The sequence below is a fragment of the Canis aureus genome, chromosome 11, assembly GCF_053574225.1.
Source record: "Canis aureus isolate CA01 chromosome 11, VMU_Caureus_v.1.0, whole genome shotgun sequence".
Taxonomy (NCBI): domain Eukaryota; kingdom Metazoa; phylum Chordata; class Mammalia; order Carnivora; family Canidae; genus Canis; species Canis aureus.
In genome coordinates, this window is record NC_135621.1 from 17,759,444 (window position 1) to 17,780,484 (window position 21,041).

General features: G+C 40.2%; 1 long non-coding RNA gene across 1 annotated transcript in view; it reads right to left on the reverse strand.

Moving 5' to 3' along the window:
* The window catches only part of LOC144322963 (uncharacterized), a 39,334-nt gene extending 18,638 nt beyond the window's left edge, over nt 1-20,696 (reverse strand). The window contains exon 1 of the long non-coding RNA XR_013388538.1: nt 20,644-20,696. This is a non-coding gene — a long non-coding RNA (uncharacterized LOC144322963). The remainder of the gene's footprint in view (nt 1-20,643) is intronic.
* Between the last annotated feature and the right edge of the window lie 345 nt (nt 20,697-21,041).

Consider the following 21,041-nt stretch of genomic DNA (forward strand, 5'->3'; position numbering starts at 1 on the left):
TAGAGGGAGGAATATACCAGAAAGTAGGAATGGTGGACAGTATCCTGGGGAAGGATACTGACCTATGTGGAGATGAAGAAGAGAGGATTTAGTCTTAAAGTTATTTTTTTAAATTCCTTCTGAATTTTTATTGTATGAATGTATAACCTTTGCAAAACAAACAAAAACAACAACAAAAAACAGGTTATACTTAAGAGAATTCAAAGATAGAAAAAGCATTCATTGATGGAAAGATGTAACCAATTGTTAAACCAAGCTTAGGATTCTAAATGTTACCTAAAATAAGCATATGTAGTTTAATGTCAACTGAAAATAATGTCATCTCAGGTTAATGGTTCTGACTGCCTTGTAAATACCAAGACAGAATCAAGGTAAGTATATCTTTAAATAAAATCATAACTAGTATGCCTAAGGAAGGACTTTTATGTCCATTATGAAAAGTTATAAAATGGATTTTTCCCAGTAATTTAATCCACGGATTTATTTTTTTTAAGATTTATTTATATATTTTGAAAGAGAGTGGGTGGAGGGGTGGAGGGAGAGAATCTTCATGCAGACTCCCCACTGAGCACAGAACCTAACTTGAGACTTGATCCCGTGACCCATGAGATCATGACATGAGCAGAAACCAAAAGTCAGATGCTGAACCGACTGAGCCACCCAGGTGCAGGCCCCTAATCCACAGATTTTCAATGCATATGCTAATAAACTGAGCAGCAAGTAAGAATTTAGAAAACCTGTGATCTACTCCCTCTATGTATTACTACTGGCTCACTCTGTGACTTTGAATACCTAATGTAGTATTTTTCAAGTTCCAATTTTTAATACATAAATTTGGACATATACCTACTGTACTTTGCATCTGTTAAAGTCAAAATAGCAAACAAGAAAAAAATTTCTAAGTGATAAAATCAGGACCTGATGTGTTCCCAAGGGTAATATCAAATGTTTAATCACCAAGACACCAATCTTTGCATAATGGGTAGTGTTTCTGCCCCACTATGGCTTGAATTTAGGAATATCCTCTCATTCCACACCTTGATACCAAAACGAGACAAAGACCCACTAAAAAAGGAGAATTACAGGCCAATATTCCTGATGAAAAAGAATGCAGAAAATTCTCAACAAGATACTAGCAAATCAAACATAACAGTATATTAAAAGAATTATTTACCATGATCAAGTAGATTTTATTCATGGGCTGCAAGGGTGGTTCAATATCTGCAAATCCATCAATGTGATACAGGACATTAATAAAAGAAAGGATGAGAACCATATGATCCTCTCAATAGATGCAGAAAAAGCATTGATGAAATACAACAGTCATTTTTGATAAAAACCCTCAACAAAGTAGGTATAGAGGCAACATACCTCAACTTCACAAAGGCCATGTATGAAAGACCCATAGGAAATACCGTCCTCAATGGGGAAAAACTGAGAGCTTTTCCCCTGAGGTCAGGAACACGGCAGGATGTCCACTGTCATCACTGTTATTTAACATAATCCTAGAAGTCCTGGCCTCAGTAATCAGGCAACAAAAAGAAATAAAAGGCATCCAGATCAGCAAGGAAGAAGTTAAACTGTTACTATTCACAGACAACATGATACTCTATGTAGGAAACCTAAAAGACTCCACCAAAAAGTTGCTAGAGCTGATATCATAAATTCAGCAAAGTCACAGAATATAAAATCAACACACAGAAATCCGCTGCATTTCGATACACCAATGTTGAAGTAGCAGAAAAAGAAACCAAGGAATCCATCTTGTTTGCAACTGCACCAAACTATAAGATACTTAGGAATAAACCTAACTGAAGAGGTAAAGGATCTGTACGCTGAAAACTATAGAACAAAGCACTTACGAAATAAATTGAAGGAGACACAAAGAAATGGAAAAACATCCCATATGCTCATGGGTTAGGAGAACAAATATTGTTAACATGTCTATTCTATCCAAAGTCATCCAGAATTTTTTTTTAAATAAATTAATTTTTCATTGGTGTTCAATTTACCAACATACAGAATAACACCCAGTGCTCATCCCGTCAAGTGACCCCCTCAGTGCCGTCACCCATTCACCCCCACCCCCTGCCCTCCTCCCCTTCCACCACCCCTAGTTCGTTTCCCTGAGTTAGGAGTCTTTTTATTCTCCCTTCCCTTATATTCCCTTTCACTGTTATTTATATTCCCCAAATGAATGAGAACATATAATGTTTGTCCTTCTCCAATTGACTTATTTCACTCAGCATAATACCCTCCAATTCCATCCACGTTGAAGCAAATGGTGGGTATTTGTCATTTCTAATGGCTAATAGTCAATTGTATACATAAACCACATCTTCTTTATCCATTCATCTTTTGATGGACACCGAGGCTCCTTCCACAATTTGGCTATTGTGGACATTGCTGATAGAAACATCGGGGTGCAGGTGTCCCGGCGTTTCATCGCATCTGAATCTTTGGGGTAAATCCCCAACAGTGCAATTGCTGGGTCGTAGGGCAGGTCTATTTTTAACTCTTTGAGGAACCTCCACACAGTTTTCCAGAGTGGCCGCACCAGTTCACATTCCCACCAACAGTGTAAGAGGGTTCCCTTTTCTCCGCATCCTCTCCAACATTTGTGGTTTCCTGCCTTGTGAATTTTCCCCATTCTCACTGGGGTGAGGTGGGATCTCATTGTGGTTTTGATTTGTATTTCCCTGATGGCAAGTGATGCAGAGCATTTTCTCATATGCATGTTGGCCATGTCTATGTCTTCCTCTGTGAGATTTCTGTTCATGTCTTTTGCCCATTTCATGATTGGATTGTTTGTTTCTTTGGTGTTCAGTTTAAGAAGTTCTTTATAGATCTTGGAAACTAGCCCTTTATCTGATATGTCATTTGCAAATATCTTCTCCCATTCCGTAGGTTGTCTTTTATTTGTTTTTTTTTTTTCCCACTCCATTTGGTTGTTTATTACACAAAGTTACATCTTTATACATCGTGTGTCCCAAAACATAAACTAATAGTTCTTTATTTATTTATTTTTTTGAGAGTGTGAATTTTTTTTAAATTTTTTATTGGTGTTCAATTTACTAACATACAGAATAACCCCCAGTGCCCGTCACCCATTCACTCCCACCCCCCACCCTCCTCCCCTTCTACCACCCCTAGTTCGTTTCCCAGAGTTAGCAGTCTTTACGTTCTGTCTCCCTTTCTGATATTTCCCACACATTTCTTCTCCCTTCCCTTATATTCCCTTTCACTATTATTTATATTCCCCAAATGAATGAGAACATATAATGTTTGTCCTTCTCCGACTGACTTACTTCACTCAGCATAATACCCTCCAGTTCCATCCACGTTGAAGCAAAAGGTGGGTATTTGTCATTTCTAATAGCTGAGTAATATTTCATTGTATACATAAACCACATCTTCTTTATCCATTCATCTTTCGTTGGACACCGAGGCTCCTTCCACAGTTTGGCTATCGTGGTCATTGCTGCTATAAACATCGGGGTGCAGGTGTCCCGGCGTTTCACTGCATCTGTATCTTTGGGGTAAATCCCCAACAGTGCAATTGCTGGGTCGTAGGGCAGGTATATTTTTAACTCTTTGAGGAACCTCCACACAGTTTTCCAGAGTGGCTGCACCAGTTCACATTCCCACCAACAGTGTAAGAGGGTTCCCTTTTCTCCGCATCCCCTCCAACATTTGTTGTTTCCTGCCTTGTTAATTTTCCCCATTCTCACTGGTGTGAGGTGGGATCTCATTGTGGTTTTGATTTGTATTTCCCTGATGGCAAGTGATGCAGAGCATTTTCTCATATGCATGTTGGCCATGTCTATGTCTTCCTCTGTGAGATTTCTGTTCATGTCTTTTGCCCATTTCATGATTGGATTGTTTGTTTCTTTGGTGTTGAGTTTAATAAGTTCTTTATAGATCTTGGAAACTAGCCCTTTATCTGATATGTCATTTGCAAATATCTTCTCCCATTCTGTAGGTTGTCTTTTAGTTTTGTTGACTGTATCCTTTGCTGTGCAAAACTTCTTATCTTGATCCAGTCCCAATAGTTCATTTTTGCTTTTGTTTCTTTTGCCTTCGTGGATGTATCTTGCAGAAGTTACTGTGGCCAAGTTCAAAAAGGGTGTTGCCTGTGTTCTTCTCTAGGATTTTGATGGAATCTTGTCTCACATATAGATCTTTCATCCATTTTGAGTTGATCTTTGTGTATGGTGAAAGAGAGTGGTCTAGTTTCATTCTTCTGCATGTGGATGTCCAATTTTCCCAGCACCATTTATTGAAGAGACTGTCTTTCTTCCAATGGATAGTCTTTCCTCCTTTATCAAATATTAGTTGACCATAAAGTTCAGGGTCCACTTCTGGGTTCTCTGTTCTGTTCCATTGATCTATGTGTCTGTTTTTGTGCCAGTACCACACTGTCTTGATGACCACAGCTTTGTAGTACAACCTGAAATCTGGCATTGTGATGCCCCCAGATATGGTTTTCTTTTTTAAAATTCCCCTGGCTATTCGGGGTCTTTTCTGATTCCACACAAATCTTAAAATAATTTGTTCTAACTCTCTGAAGAAAGTCCATGGTATTTTGATAGGGATTGCATTAAACGTGTATATTGCCCTGGGTAACACTGACATTTTCACAATATTAATTCTGCCAATCCATGAGCATGGAATATTTTTCCATCTCTTTGTGTCTTCCTCAATTTCTTTCAGAAGTGTTCTATAGTTTTGAGGGTATAGATCCTTTACCTCTTTGGTGAGGTTTATTCCTAGGTATCTTATGCTTTTGGGTGCAATTGTAAATGGGATTGACTCCTTAATTTCTCTTTCTTCAGCCTCATTGTTAGTGTATAGAAATGCCATTGATTTCTGGGCATTGATTTTGTATCCTGCCACGCTACCAAATTGCTGTATGAGTTCTAGCAATCTTGGGGTGGAGGCTTTTGGGTTTTCTATGTAGAGTATCATGTCATCAGCAAAGAGGGAGAGTTTGACTTTTTCTTTGCCAATTTGAATGCCTTTAATGTCTTTTTGTTGTCTGATTGCTGAGGCTAGGACTTCTAGTACTATGTTGAATAGCAGTGGTGAGAGTGGACATCCCTGTCTTGTTCCTGATCTTAGGGGAAAGGCTCCCAGTGCTTCCCCATTGAGAATGATATTTGCTGTGGGCTTTTTGTAGATGTCTTTTAAGATGTCGAGGAAAGTTCCCTCTATCCCTACACTCTGAAGAGTTTTGATCAGGAATGGATGCTGTATTTTGTCAAATGCTTTCTCTGCATCTAATGAGAGGATCATATGGTTCTTGATTTTTCTCTTGCTGATATGATGAATCACATTGATTGTTTTACAGGTGTTGAACCAGCCTTGTGTCCCGGGGATAAATCCTACTTGGTCATGGTGAATAATTTTCTTAATGTACTGTTGGATCCTATTGGCTAGTATCTTGTTGAGAATTTTTGCATCCATGTTCATCAGGGATATTGGTCTGTAATTCTCCTTTTTGGTGGGGTCTTTGTCTGGTTTTGGAATTAGGGTGATGCTGGCCTCATAGAACGAATTTGGAAGTACTCCATCTCTTTCTATCTTTCCAAACAGCTTTAGTAGAATAGGTATGATTTCTTCTTTAAACGTTTGATAGAATTCCCCTGGGAAGTCATCTGGCCCTGGACTCTTGTGTCTTGGGAGGTTTTTGATGACTGCTTCAATTTCCTCCCTGGTTATTGGCTTGTTCAGGTTTTCTATTTCTTCCTGTTCCAGTTTTGTAAGTTTGTGGCTTTCCAGGAATGTGTCCATTTCTTCTAGATTGCCTAATTTATCGGCGTATAGCTATTCATAATATGTTTTTAAAATCGTTTGTATTTCCTTGGTGTTGGTAGTGATCTCTCCTTTCTCATTCACGATTTTATTAATTTGAGTCTTCTCTCTCTTCTTTTTAATAAGGTTGGCTAATGGTTTATCTATCTTACTAATTCTTTCAAAGAACCAACTCCTGGTTCTGTTGATCTGTTCCACAGTTCTTCTGGTCTCGATTTCGTTGAGTTCTGCTCGAATTTTAATTAACTCTCTTCTTCTGCTGGGTGTAGGGTCCATCTGCTGTTTTTTCTACCTCCTTTATGCGTAAGGTTACCTTTTGTATTTGAGTTCTTTCCAGTTTTTGAATGGATGCTTGTATTGCGATGTATTTCCCCCTTAGGACTGCTTTTGCTGCATTCCAAAGATTTTGAATGGTTGTATCTTCATTCTCATTAGTTTCCATGAATCTTTTTAATTCTTCCTTAATTTCCTGGTTTACCCTTTCATCTTTTAGCAGGATGGTCCTTAACCTCCACGTGTTTGAGGTCCTCCCAAACTTCTTGTTGTGATTTAGTTCTAATTTCAAGGCATTATGGTCTGAGAATATGCAGGGGACGATCCCAATCTTTTGGTATCGGTTCAGACCCAATTTGTCTGTATGTGGTCTATTCTGGAGAAAGTTCCATGTGCACTTGAGGAGAATGTGTATTCAGTTGAGTTTGGATGTAAAGTTCTGTAGATATCTGTGAAATCCATCTGGTCCAGTGTATCATTTAAAGCTCTCGTTTCTTTGGAGATGTTGTGCTTAGAAGACCTATCGAGGGTAGAAAGAGCTAGATTGAAGTCACCAAGTATAAGTGTATTACTATCTAAGTATTTCTTCACTTTGGTTATTAATTGGTTTAAATATTTGGCAGCTCTCACATTCGGGGCATATATATTCAGGATTGTTATGTCCTCTTGTTGGATAGATCCTTTAAGTATGAGATAGTGTCCCTCTTCATTTCTCACTACAGTCTTTGGGGTAAATTTTAGTTTATCTGATATAAGGATGGCTACCCCTTCTTTCTTTTGAGGACCATTTGAATGGTAAATGGTTCTTCAACCTTTCATTTTCAGGCTATAGGTGTCCTTCTGTCTAAAATGAGTCTCTTGTAGTCAGCAAATAGATGGTCTTGTTTTTTTATCCAGTCTGAAACCCTGCGCCTTTTGATGGGGTCATTAAGCCCGTTCACGTTTAGAGTTACTATTGACAGATATGAGTTTAGTGCCATCATGATATCTATTCAGTCCTTGTTTTTGTGAATTCTTCCACTGAACTTCTTCTTAAAGGGGAATTTTAAGAGTCCCCCTTAAAATTTCTTGCAGAGCTGGTTTGGAGGTCACATATTCTTTCAGTTCCTTCCTGTCTTGGAAGCTCTTTATTTTGAATGAGAGCCTTGCTGGATAAAGTATTCTTGGTTGCATGTTCTTCTCATTTGGGACCCTGAATATATCCTGCCAGCACTTTCTGGCCTGCCAGGTCTCTGTGGAGAGGTCTGCTGTTACCCTAATATTCCTCCCCATAAAAGTCAGGGATTTCTTGTCTCTTGTTGCTTTAAGGATCTTCTCTTTATCTTTGGAATTTGCAAGCTTCACTATTAAATGTCGAGGTGTTGAACGGTTTTTATTGATTTCAAGGGGGGATCTCTCTATTTCCTGGATTTGAATGTGTGTTTCCCTTCCCAGATTAGGAAAGTTTTCAGCTATGATTTGTTCAAATACATATTCTGGCCCTCTGTCCCTTTCGGCGTCCTCGGGAACCCCAATTAAACATAGGTTTTTCTTCCTCAGGCTTTCGTTTATTTCCCTTAGTCTGTCTTCATGGTCTTATTTTTTTTTATTTTTTTTTATTTATTTATGATAGTCACACAGAGAGAGAGAGAGAGAGGCAGAGACATAGGCAGAGGGAGAAGCAGGCTCCATGCACCAGGAGCCCGACGTGGGATTCGATTCCCGGTCTCCAGGGATCGAGCCCTGGGCCAAAGGCAGGCGCCAAACCGCTGCGCCACCCAGGGATCCCTCTTCGTGGTCTTTTAATTATCTGTCTCTTTTTTCCTCAGTTTCTTTCTTTGCCATCAACTTGTGTTCTATGTCACTCACTCGTTCTTCCACCTCGTTAACCCTGTTCGTTAGGACTTCTAGTTTGGATTGCATCTCATTCAATTGATTTTTAATTTCTGCCTGATTGGATCTAAATTCTGCAGTCATGAAGTCTCTTGAGTCCTTTATGCTTTTTTCTAGAGCCAGCAGTAGCTGTATAATAGTGCTTCTGAACTGGCTTTCTGACATTGAATTGTAATCCAGATTTTGTAACTCTGTGGGAGAAAGGACTGTTTCTGATTCTTTCTTTTGAGGTGAGGTTTTCCTTCTAGTCATTTTGCTTAGTGCAGCGTGGCCAAAAACAAGTTGTATTGGGAAAAGGAGAAAAAGAGAAGAGAGAAAGAAGGAAAGAAAAGAGAAAAAGAAAAAAAGAAAAAAGGAAGAAAAAAGGGAAAAAGAAGAAAAAGAGAAAGAAAAAGAAAGAAAGGGGAAAAAGCGGTGGGGAAAGCAATCAGAAATCAAAAAAGAAAAAAAAAACGAAAAAAAAAAAAAAAAAAAAAACACGGGGGAGTATCTTCTGTTTCTGTAAACTTTAAGTCCCTTGACTTCCCCTGGAACTTGTCCGTCTAGCTGGTGTTCTGGGGGAGGGGCCTGCTGTGCTGATTTTCAGGTGTTAGCAGTTGGGGGAGCTGCTCTGCCCCTGCCTGGTGCAGGGCTCAGTGGGGGTTGTTTACCCCGTGAGGCCGCAGGAGCAACAGCCCCAGTGGCGGGGCAGCTCTGGAAACCTGGATTCAGCCCCCGCAGGAACTCTGGAGATCTCCGTCTGCAGGGCCTGGAGGCTCCGGGCGGGGCCGCTGATCTGCTCAGCTGGGGCAGGAGCGTCCTTGCTGTCCTGGGCCCTCCCTGCCTCTGCCTGTCCCGGGGGAGGCCGGATCCTGGGCTGTGTCCCGGCGCCCTGTGCTCCGGAGCCTGCGCTGGTGGATTCGCGCTCCCGCCCCGCAGCCCCCTCCGCGGAGCCGCCGCCCGAGCCCCCCGAGCTGCTCCCGCCCCGCAGCCCCCTCTGTGGAGCCTCTTCCCCTGCCCGAGCCCCTCCGAGCTGCTCCGGTCCCGCCGTGCGCGCTGCAGCCCTTAGGGAGCTCGGCGCACTCTCCCGGGGCGCAGGTGCCTGTTAGTGTCCCGGGGAGCCCGAGGGCATCCCCGCCCTCCTGGGTCCTGCTCTAACACCCTGCGAGCCCCTTTCCGCCCATGAAGATTGGTGCAGCTCCTGCTCTCCAGGACAGGGCTCTCCTGTCCTGGGGACACTCGCCCTGGCCTTAGCCCGGCTCCTCGCCGGGCCCCTCCCCCTTGGAGGCCTTTTGTTTATTTCTTTTTCCCCCATCTTCCTACCTTGATAGAAGCGTGAACTCTTCTCACTGTAGCGTTTCAGCTGTTCTGTCTTTAAACCTCAGGCCGAATTCTTAGATTTTCAGGATGATTTGAAGGTTATCTAGGTAATTTCGTGGGGACAGGTGATTTGGGGACCCTACTCTTCCCCCATCTTGCCCCTCCTCCCCCATCCAGACTTTTGAGGCAATCTCTATCACAGTACACCAGCATTGTTCACAGAGCTGGAGCAAACGATCCTAAAATTTGTCTGGAACCACAAAAGACCCCAAAGCAAGCCTGGAAAAAGAAAAAGAAAAGGAAAGTGGGAAGCATCACAATGCCGGGCCTCAAGCTGTACTACAAAGCTGTGGTCATCAAGACAGTGTGGTCCTGGCCCCAAAACAGACACATAGACCCATGGAACAGAACAGAGAACCCAGAGATGGGCCCATAACCCTATGGCGACAAACTTACCGTGAATATGAGCTCACAACTCTGCCGTTGCAGTCCTCTACCGTCGCTTGCCTTAGCAATGACCGCATTGGCCCTAAACGTCGGGCGATTTCTGTCAGCACTTGCATGGACCAGCATCTCCTCCTAGAAGGTTGCTCTAGAATCATCCGCCTAGATTTTGAGCTATAGGCAGGAAGTTTATTTATCCAGCTTTGAATTCAATGCTTAAAAGTAGAAAGGAGTAGAGTCTTAGGAAGAATGTTGGGTTCTTAATGTCATTGTAGAGGAGGTTACCGAATAACCGTGTAATGTAGTGTCCAAACCTGGGCTTTTCAGGAATTAAAGAGGGTGTTTTCAGTAGTTATGGGACAACAACAGACCTACACTGAGGGCATCAAAGGTCAGCTGGGGTGTATAGGTTACCTGATGACTCAGCGTTCAAGAAAAGGGTTTCCAGGCAAGCTTTGGAAGTATGCTGTTTTTTGTTTTTTGGGTTTTTTTTTTTTTTTGAGGTAATGTTTTTATGTCTCCCCACAACTTGCACGGACATGGGGCGATGAGCTGTGTCGAAATAGCGTTACACGGACGTGAGACAGAGATTGAGAGTAAAACCATTCAGCAGCCTTCGCATATTTCGTTTTTTAGGGTTAAAATCAAGCTACTACATTCCCCACTGTGGACACAGCAGGTGGCCGTGAGCACTTCGCTGATCCACAATGTAAGCACCTGGGCTCCAGATGCTACGGATGGCCAGCCAGGCAGCTTCACCCCAGAAGGTGAGCCAGGGAGCCAGATGGGCGTCCTGACAAGGTGAGCCCACGAAACAAGCTGGCAGGGGCCTCCACTGCAGGCCCTTGAAAGAACTGCAGCATCCTTCAGAAACTGGAACATCTTACCACCTACGTGAACTACCGGGATCATATTTAATTTGCCTTAACATTCATGCCATTTTGTTTGCTATTAATACACCTTTTTTTTTTTCTCTCTTTGCATTTTATCACTCACCAAATATCCTTTAGTCTGACCTGTGCCAGGCCTGTCCTCCCTGGAGGAACAGACCATGACACATCCAACATTTCACTTTGTGGATTTGAGCTCTCTGGCAAAAGCTTACATAGTATATATTCAGGCATGAATTCCCTCTGGATGGATTTCTAGGATTTGCCTCTGTGTGCCCCAGTGCTATCACACCTGTCCCCAAGAAGCCAGCCTAAGATCCTGGACTAGAAGGGAATGAAGGAGGAAAGGGACCACTGGCAAAACAAGTACATTCTCTTAATGTAGTTTTTTTTTTTAATTTTAATTTTAGTGAAAATGATTTGGCATTTACTTAACCAAAGCACCAATTCCGCATCTTAAGTGTCACTCTATGCCTATGACCTCACATCTCCTCCAAGTACTGAGAGTTTAAGGTGACGGGTTCACAGGATGTAAGAGTTCTATTTATACATACATATTTATGAACTTTTCATACTATCATAAAAATACAAATATACAATTCTTTTACCACTATCAACAATGTACACTGATGGAGATAACATTTGATTCCATCTAGGTTCATCTGCGCAAAGAAACTTAAAATGTATTATTATTACAACCTTATTGGCCCTGTTAATGGAAAACCTAGACAAAAATTAGTTTAAAAAGAAAAAAGAAAGAACATGGAGGCTAAGAGAATGTACGGATGAGGTCTAGTACATAAGATACCTGCCACCTGCTGGGCCTGTGTGAGAGAGTTGATGCTCAGTGTTTCATGTGACCCTTAAAGCAACCATGGAAGATGCATTTCTCATTTTGCAGCTAAAGAAACTAAATATGTTTAATTTGATTAATGTTAGTAAGAAAGTGGTGCCTGGGGGGCTCAGAGGTTGAGCATCTGCTCAGATCGTGATCTGGGGTCCCAGGATCGAGTCCTGCCTCAGGCTCCCTGCATAGAGCCTGCTTCTCCCTCTGCCTATGTCTCTGCCTCTGTGTGTGTGTGTGTGTGTGTGTGTGTGTGTGTGTCTCTCATGAATATATTTTTTTTAATTAGTAGAAGAAAGAGAGATAATCAATTACAGGTGTGTCTTTAAATCTGCACAGGGAGACCCAGCACTCCAAACCCTTAATTTTGCAGATGAGAGCATCACGGTGAATCCACATTAGATGATTAGCCAAAGGTCACTCTCAGGTCCCTGGGCCTACAGCAAGACTTTACCTGGGCTAACAATGTCTCATCTTTGTTTAAGTAATTTTTTAAAAAAACAGCTTTATTAAATGAAATCTATAAATAGCTGAGCACTGTGGCTTCAACCTAGATTACTCAAAATATTCTAGTTCCCTCCCTGCCCTAATCTCTCCGGTGTGATAATGTGCTTAGAAATGTTTTATCTATCATCACCCCATTGGAGACGATGAACATGATGACATTTATCCTAAGATCATATGTCTGGTCTTATCTAATTTGCTGATACCAGATGTTATAGAGAAAGTGTTGTATATTGGAGGATTCCTGAATTTTTCGTTAAACATAGGCAACTTCTTTGGTCATCGCAGTGCCTGTAAAGCTCTAGGCTTTCCTCACTGTTATCACAGAATGTTAACATTGATGTACATTATACCCCAGGTAGTTTTCATTTCATTAAAAAGTTCTTGTAAATATTAAATGTTAAATTGGTTTGGTCGTGTAGGAGATTAACTTGCATCTTTTACAGCTCATTGCTTTCATTGATGTGCACATTCCAATCAAGTAAGTGACATTCTATATTTTCTACCTCAAAATAATAATCACAGAACTGTGGAGCTTCAGGAGGCCTCAGAAAGCAACGAACCCTAACTTCTCATGTTGTAGTAGAGGAAAAGGAGTCAGAGGGCTGACCCCTGCTCAAGTTTCTGGGACTCGGATGTGCAGTCTCTTCCTTAGGGCTTTCCCCTGGAATTCTGTTACAAGGCCAGAGAGTCTTCGCAATTCTGAAGCAAGGCCAGAAGTTGCAGCGCTATCCTTGGTGAAAGTTCCGTGCCGACCACACTACCATTTTTTTTTCACACTACCATTTTAAAAGCCATTATAATCCTGGCTTCAATATCGCAAGGTAGAGGTCTTTCTGGCCCCTGAATATCTATCTGTTCAGGAAACATTTCCTGTGACAGCATCTAAAACGTCTTTGAGCTGTTGTTTTCTTCTTGGTTCTTGAAATAGCTTATCCAGTCAACAGGGAAAAAAAAATCCATTGACTATGCTAAAGCGAAAGGAGACCAATGTGCTGTATCTTGCTGTGCAAGACCCAAACTGAAGCACATATCCACAGCCTCGGAAAATGACACTCTCTGGACCAATGAACATACACCGGAAAAGAACTGCAGTAATCATATCTGCCTATCTTCTGTGAAGGCCAATGTCTTTGTTACACGATAACTCAAGAGATATTCTGGTAAAAAAATAAATTATTTAATATATGACATTAAAATACAAACAATTACCAGAATTTTTTCTTTGCTGACATGCAAACTGTTGTGAACTAGTAAGAACCAGGCTTCTGTAGGTTATGCTGATAAAATGCTGGTCTTTTCCCTTTTTTGTCATCCCTACTATACCAGGAGTTGAGTCCTCTGAGACTTCTTTCTGAATTTCAGAGTAAATAATCCAACTCATCTATTTCTTATTGATCCTCCTCTCTTTTTTCTTTAAGTTTTAAGGCACTGCTGTGTATCTATAAAGATCATAGAGCTAGGAATACTATCAGGGGGCTGTGATGGTTTGGAATTATAACCACGTGAGTGAGCCATCTTTTAAGTAAATCCTCCAGGACTAGCCTCGCCTTCAGAACACCAGACACCAGCTGATGTGTTGGCCACAAATTCACCGGAGACTCTGAGCCACAAACACCTAACGAAGCCTCTTCCCAAGTCTTATACCACAGAAACTTTTGTTATTTTAAACTGTGAGATTCAGGGGAAATTTAATAGATGACATAGCATCTAATTGTAAGTGCGCCACCACCAAAATTTATGTATTGAAGCCCTAACCCCCAGTGTGACTGTTTTTGGAGATGGGGCCTGTAAGGGGGTAGTGAAGGATGAGGTTATAAGGGTAGGACCCTGATCTGATAGGTTGGTGTGCTTATAAGAGAAGAAAGAAATGCTAGAATTTCTCTCTCTTTCTCTCTCTCTCTCTCTCTCTCTGTCTCAATCTCTGCATGTGATGAGAAAAGATCCCGTGAGGACACAGGAGGAAGTTGGCCGTCTGTATGCCAACCAGTTCTGCTCATACTTGATCTGGAACTTCCAACTTCCAGAACTATGAGAAAATAACTCTCCATTCCTTGGGTAGCCCAGCCTGTGGAATTTTGTCATGGGAACCCAAACTGACCAATAACGAGCAGTTCTACAGTCAAGCTCTGGAGAATTTGTAGCTGCATTTAGTGATACATTAGTCTCTGGTGCCAACAGAACCAAAGTCATCTGATGCCCTTAAAGTATCAATGTCCTTTACCTTCTATTGGACTACTTACAAGTTTTCTCATTTTCCCTCCCAGCTTCTACAACTGGTGTAATATAGCCTTCCTATAGAAAGAGAGACTGAACAAAGAGCAGAAGAAAGAAAATCATCAAAACCTATGTTTGTTTTTGTCTTGAGAAAGTGCTGTGATTCACTCTTCTATTAGACTATAACATGTCTTACGAGGGTTTGAGCTCTGTGCTATGCTTTCCTCGTTTCGTTGGAGCATGTTTATAAAGAAGATGTGTAACATCCAATACGTATTTGTTGAGTTGAATTTTATTAAATTTATCCAAGATTTACTAATTTAGATAAAACGGAAAACTCAGCAGTTTTATTTTAAAATATTGCTAATTTCACAAAGACATAAAGTTATGTAAAATTTATTTTGCTTAATTGTTCATTCGATGGTTTTCATCATGCATTTGCTATATGCAAAACACTTGGTTATTTAATTAATGGCGAATTTCATTTAGAGGATTTTAAGCAAAAAAAAAAAAAGGAACAGGATTTGTATTAAATATGAGACTTCTAAACTTTTTATAAGATAATCATTCTATATCATCATCCTGCTCAGAACCCAACAGTTTCTGGTGGCATTTAGAATGATTTACAAGCTCTTTAAGCTGTTTTTTCATCTATTTCCACATGACCTGACCACTCACTACCTGTTTTGTCTTCATTTCAAATGACTCTTACCATCATCCACTGTAAAACCATCCAGCCATTTTATTTTCCTCAAATCAAGCTGCATCCTAAATTTATTCTTCATCCCCCTCTTCTTCTTCTGTCATTTATTATTTTAGATTGGTTTTATTTATTTGAGAGATAGTGAGCACGCACACATGCATGTGAGTGGGGGGAGGTGCAAGGGGAAGGGAGAGAGAATCTGAAGCGACTGGGAGATCATGACCTGAGCTGAAGCCAAGAGTCAGGCGCCTAACCAACTGAGCCGCCCAGGTGCCCCTCTTCTTCGGTCATTTAGATCCAAGATTGAATGTCATCTCTTAAGGAGAACTCTTCAGACTCTAGTTCAATGTAATCATGCTTGCCTTTCTACAGAACTGTGTTCCCATGAGGCTCATAGTGCTTATTACTAGTGAATATTTTATCCATTTGTTTGTCTTTCCTACTTAAATGTAAACTTAAGCAGAGGGCTTAATTATTATGTTTGCTGCTGTATCTGTAGGGCTCAGAAAAACAGGCCAGTAGTTACTGTTCAACGACTATTTGTTTAATTAATAAATAGATGAGTAAAAAAAATAGATGAATACGTGGTTAGATGATAAGGAAGAGAGAGAGAGAGCTCAGGGATGTTTCCTAAATTTTTAACTTGAGCCAAATGAGTGGTATCATTTAAGGAAACTAAAGACTGAAGGGGGAAGAACGCTATTGGACGAAAGGAATCAAGAATTTTGGTTGGCTCATATTTTCTTATTGCTACTAGAATATGAACCTTCAGGCAGAAGCATCAGGTTGTCAAGTGGTTGCCAACTCTGGATGTCAGTGGTAAACTCAAGGGTAGAATCACAGAAACAAACATACAGACGTTACATGTGCTGATTACAATAATAATAATAACAAAAATTAACATATTGTCTACATATGTGTGTTATGCACACACATGTCTAGTAGTGGTTTAGACACTATTTTACATTTTATTTAGATTAATTCATCTGATCCTAATAACTTGAGTTTAAGACAGATTTTATCTCATTTTACAACTCAAGAAATTGAACCACCCAGAGCCTCATAACGTGACTAAAGACAGTGGATAATAATTGATGAATCTGGGATTCAGACAGATTCTGGAAGCCTGATTTCATAAGCTACATCTTTGACCATGACAGTGGGGAAAGGGTAATAAGGACAGAAGTGAGTCTGGGATTATTCTAGCACAAGAGGAAGAATAGTGGAGGAATATCAAGAAAAACTAAAAAGCTGAGAGGGAAATTAGAAAGAAAAAGCAAACTAGAGAATATGACTTCTCAGAAACTGAGAAAGAGAATTCTTTCAGAAGAAGAAAGAGCTTATTTGTGTCAGATGTTTCTGAGAGCCAGAGGCGAGGAGGATAGGGCACGCTCCACCGGATTTTCAGACAGTGGTAGGTGAGCGGTGATCCCCATAAAGTAATCTCGGGTGGAAAGGGATATATGAACACCAGAGAGGACACAATGTGGGGAAGCCAAGGATAGGACCCCAATCCCCAGAATGTTTTGCCCTAATGTCAACATCATTGGTGAGATGAAAATGAGTGGGCAGGGGAATGTTTAAAAAGAAAAAAATATAGTATGTTTGATGCTAATAAAACAATAGCACCAAAGCCATAATAGTAGGAGTTTCTTGAGACCAAATTACAAACCTAGGAAAATATCAGAATACTGATCCAATCTGAGTGATAAGTTTACAAGCTCCTCTTACCCCTGAGCAAGTCTGTTGTTCCTTCTCCCCACCCAACAACATACACTGGCCTCTAGATGAAAAGATTTAATTTACCAAAAAAAAAAAAAAAAAAGTTTGTGAGTACTTTAAAAAACCACCTCTGATGTCATTCAATCTTTCTTTTTAGGTTATTACAAGTTGCCAGGTTAAATATTAAGGAAAAATACCAGCAGAATAATGAATGTGAGAGTGTGATTTCTGACCCTGGTCCCACAGATAATTCAAGATACACTTTTCGAGCTGGAATTGCTTTTGTTCCTCTCCTGGAGCACAACAATGGTGTGTCTTGACTTACTAAAATCAAAAGAATTAAAAGAGAGAAACACAGTAATTGAAGAAGACATTATTCTTAACTTGTCAGTATTTTTTATGCAATTGTACAATCTTGGGTCCCATGAAAGTCAAGAGACGGAGACCAGGTTTATTTTGAGAACAGCAAGTAGTTAGAAAGGGGCTTTGGAGTTGGGGATAGGATTACATCACAGCCGTAGATCTGTCAGGTGCTGACAATGCCAAACACCTACCCGAAATCTCAGCAAATTTGGCAATTACAAGCACTATGCTGGGCACTGTGCTTCCATATCGGGGCCAGATATATTCCAGGAAACACATTTTACGTAGATTCTATTATTGGTATCTGTCCAGAGTCTCATCTAGAAAAGAAGTGTGCCTTGTATACAGAGTGACAAATATATTAGAAGGTATATTTTCTTACTTGAATTGTCTGGTGAATCCAGCATCATGTGGAATAGAAGTTGGAGAATTAGGCTAACTATAACGCACTATTCAGTACCTTGACTCGGCTTCCTAAATCTATAGCAAGAAGTAAAAATAAAAGTATATATCTCCTTAAAACAAATTGAGAATGATCACATTGGTGGTGTCTGTTGTAGCCCAAAGGCAGGTCGGTGGTTAGAATCTATGGCCGGTACTTAGGCTGTACCCATGTCATCACCACGTGCATCTGTGTACACCATGGTGCCACGCACCATGTGTCTGCCTCATACTTTGGAATTTTGCTGTTTCCTGAAACAACAACTACATAGCAAACAATTGCTCAATACATCACTAAGGCCCAAAGAAATAATATGGACACAATTCAAAGCCATCTGCTATTCCAAATTCTGCTTATTGAATCAGTAAGTAGTGATTTAATTTTTTTTTTTTTTTTTTTTTTTTTTTAGTAAGTAGTGATTTAATCTGTGGACATTCGTAAGTGATCAGGTGAAAGAAAGCAATGCTGAACATAAGAATTGAATTTTCTCAAATTGTGTGGATTATAAAGGAATAAAGGAATCGCATAAAGGAATCGCAAAGCTCAGAACTTTCTGGAGTCATGTCTTAATCATTCTTTTATATCCAGGTCAATAAACATTGGTAGTATGAAATATGCAACTGATACTGTATTTAAGTAAAACCCAAAGTATGGATGGCGGTTGGAATAAAAGCAGCCACACAACAGTCATGAAAGTATATTATTATGACATTATTATTACTATATAATAGTATTATCATATAATATTATAATGATAATAATTATATGCTGAAATCTTACACACTATACAAGAAATTTAATGTTATTTACTCAATCTTCAAAGTGACATTACGGAGAGAATATACTTATTATCCTCATATTAGAGGTAAGATTTATTTTTTTTAAAAGATTTTATTTCTTTATTCATGAGAGACAGAGAGAGAGAGAGAGAGAGAGAGGCAGAGACACAGGCAGAGGGAAAAGCAGGCTCCATGTAGGGAGCCCGACGCGGGACTTGTTCTGGGTCTCCAGGATCAGGCCCTGGGCTGAAGGCGGTGCTAAACCACTGAGCCACCCAGGCTGCCCTAGAGGTAAGATTTAGAGAGATTGAGTAATATGTCCAGGAGACATAGGTGTCAGTGACTATAAGAAAGAATGATGGCTAAGCTAAGTATCACCAGACATAACAATGATACTCAGAGTCTCACCCAAACTTCTTGGATAAAACATTAGGTTAAAATTAATTCAATTTTTTATGTAAAGAGAACAGCAATTAAAAGCAGGTGTTTTGGTCAACTATTCATAGCTGAAAAAATATTCTGTTCAGTTTTTAGTAATATTGTTCATATAGTCTGGATTTATTTTTATCATTTACTTTGGCAAAACCTGACCACAAATAGATCCAGAAAGATATGGAGACTGCAAAGAAAAGAAATAAAACAGATTGGAGAATAATGTCTAGTGGAAAACATTGGACATGATTTCCAACACGTGGAACAGCTCAAAAAGAACAGCGCAGAAATCTATGAAGTTTTGAAGGAAATGTAGCATAAAAAATTAACTATTAAAAAAAAGTTGAGGGCAGCCCGGGGGGCTCAGTGGTTTAGCGCTGCCTTCAGCCCAGAGTGTGATCCTGGAGACCTGGAATCGAGTCCCACATCAGGCTTCCTGCATGGAGCCTGCTTCTCTGTGTGTGTGTGTGTCTCTCATGAATAAATAAAAAAAGTTTTAAAAAAAGTTGATTGAGAGGGAGGTTTGAAAATTACTTAAGATGAATTCTTGGGCCCATAACTTTCAATGAGAAGAAACAAGTCTCCAAAGGCCTGCTTTCACTACAGCTACGGGCAGCTTGGATAAGGAGAAACATCCCAGAAATCTGATCAAAAGGAATATGGGAAAAAATTAAGAAAGGAATTCCTCCCAGATAGCTTACTTGATGTCCAGTCAAGCAACTTCCCCATCCTAGGAAAAGGGTTTTCACATAGTCTGACTGGGAGGACTTTGAATTACTACAGACCATTAATGGGTTTCTTTTTTACTTTCAGAATAACAATGTTTTGCATTTATGTTCTTCCTTGTTTCACCATTAAATAACTGGGTAGGTGTTAGGAGGAGGGTGTGCAAATAATACATCTTTTTGACAATAGGTCTCTAGACCAAAAAGAGTAATATTTGGACACAATCAGGAAGAATGAATATCACATAAATATCCTAGTTTTTGTGGTGGCTTCAGTGCCTGATGGAATTTGGGGATGGACAGTCGGGAAAGGCTGAATGTCCTCTGTATGGGAGGAGCGGTGGACAGGATATGGGTAACCAGAGGGACTGTGTGCATTCTTGCCAACTCTACCCACTGTTTTGGAGCATATGTTGGGACATATACCAGCCTTTCTTTTTTTTTTTTTTATACCAGTCTTTCTTGCAGTGACACTGTGACTGGGGTTAGTTTGGGCCAATAAAATACAGAAAGAAATGAGGCACTCCACTTTCAAGGGTGAACCCTAAAATTTCAGGTTTTCCTCTGTGTGTGTATGTGTGTCTCCCCTATCTCCATAACTACAAGCAAATGACTTCAGGAGAGTAGAGCCACACTACAGAAGGAGCCTCAATCCTTAAGTCACTCCTTAAAAAAAAAAAAAAAAAAAAAAAAAAAAGATTTCCAAGGGACCCGTGTTAATAACATGGGGAAAAAAAAATATGCACTTAAAGAACTTTGATTTGAGGGCTGTTATCAGTACTACTAGACTTCATATATGACTCATACATCCAGATATGATTTACCAAACTTTTGCTCTTTTGCTCATGGTTATTGACCAATGCCAATTCCTTAATGTTCTAGAAGAAAAGGGTGTCAGGCTTATATAAAGCGAGTGGCAGGTAAAATAGTTCCTCTAAATCTACAGTGAGAGGACATTGGCATTTCCTCCCAAACCACCCCGCCCTGCTGGGAAAACTCTGATAAATTCAAGTTATCCTCTCCTCTTCTGTCCTCCACACGTCCACACACACGTCCACAGACATGTCCACACACACGTCCACACACACGTCCACACACAGAGCTGTTCATTGTCTCAGGCAGTCTTATCTGATGGTCAGGGACTAGAAAAACACCACTTACACTTGGTGAGTAGCTCACACAGCAAAAGCATGTCTCAAAAATTCAGCCACCCAGAAATTACAAAATGATCCCACCTCTACTTGACAATATAAAGTAGCAGAGAAAAATAAGACCATGAAGTGAGCATTATCTGCTCTATATGAATATAAAATTACGAACCATAAAGCAGGGCAGGCCTCTGAGGGAGCTAAAGGAGCTTAGGCTGATTCCTGATCTGAGTCTAATGATGAGTCAGTGGCCGAGCTATTTATAACACAGTCAGTCACAACAAGAGATAAGAGCCTGTGCAGAGCTTCATTAAAACGGGCATTTCGGCTGGCAGCTACCATACTAATGAAACACTTGCAATACCATCCGTGGACTAGTCCTATATGATAAAGCAACAAACACTTCATAGTCTTCCAACATCAACCCATCAAATAAAAATATTAACATAGTTATATAAACTAATCTCCGATTTTGAAAGCTAACTAAAGCAGAATTACCAAAAATTCTGTCTTAGGTTAAAAAAGCATGACTTCAAACCTTAAAAGAATGATCTTTAACAAATGCAAGAA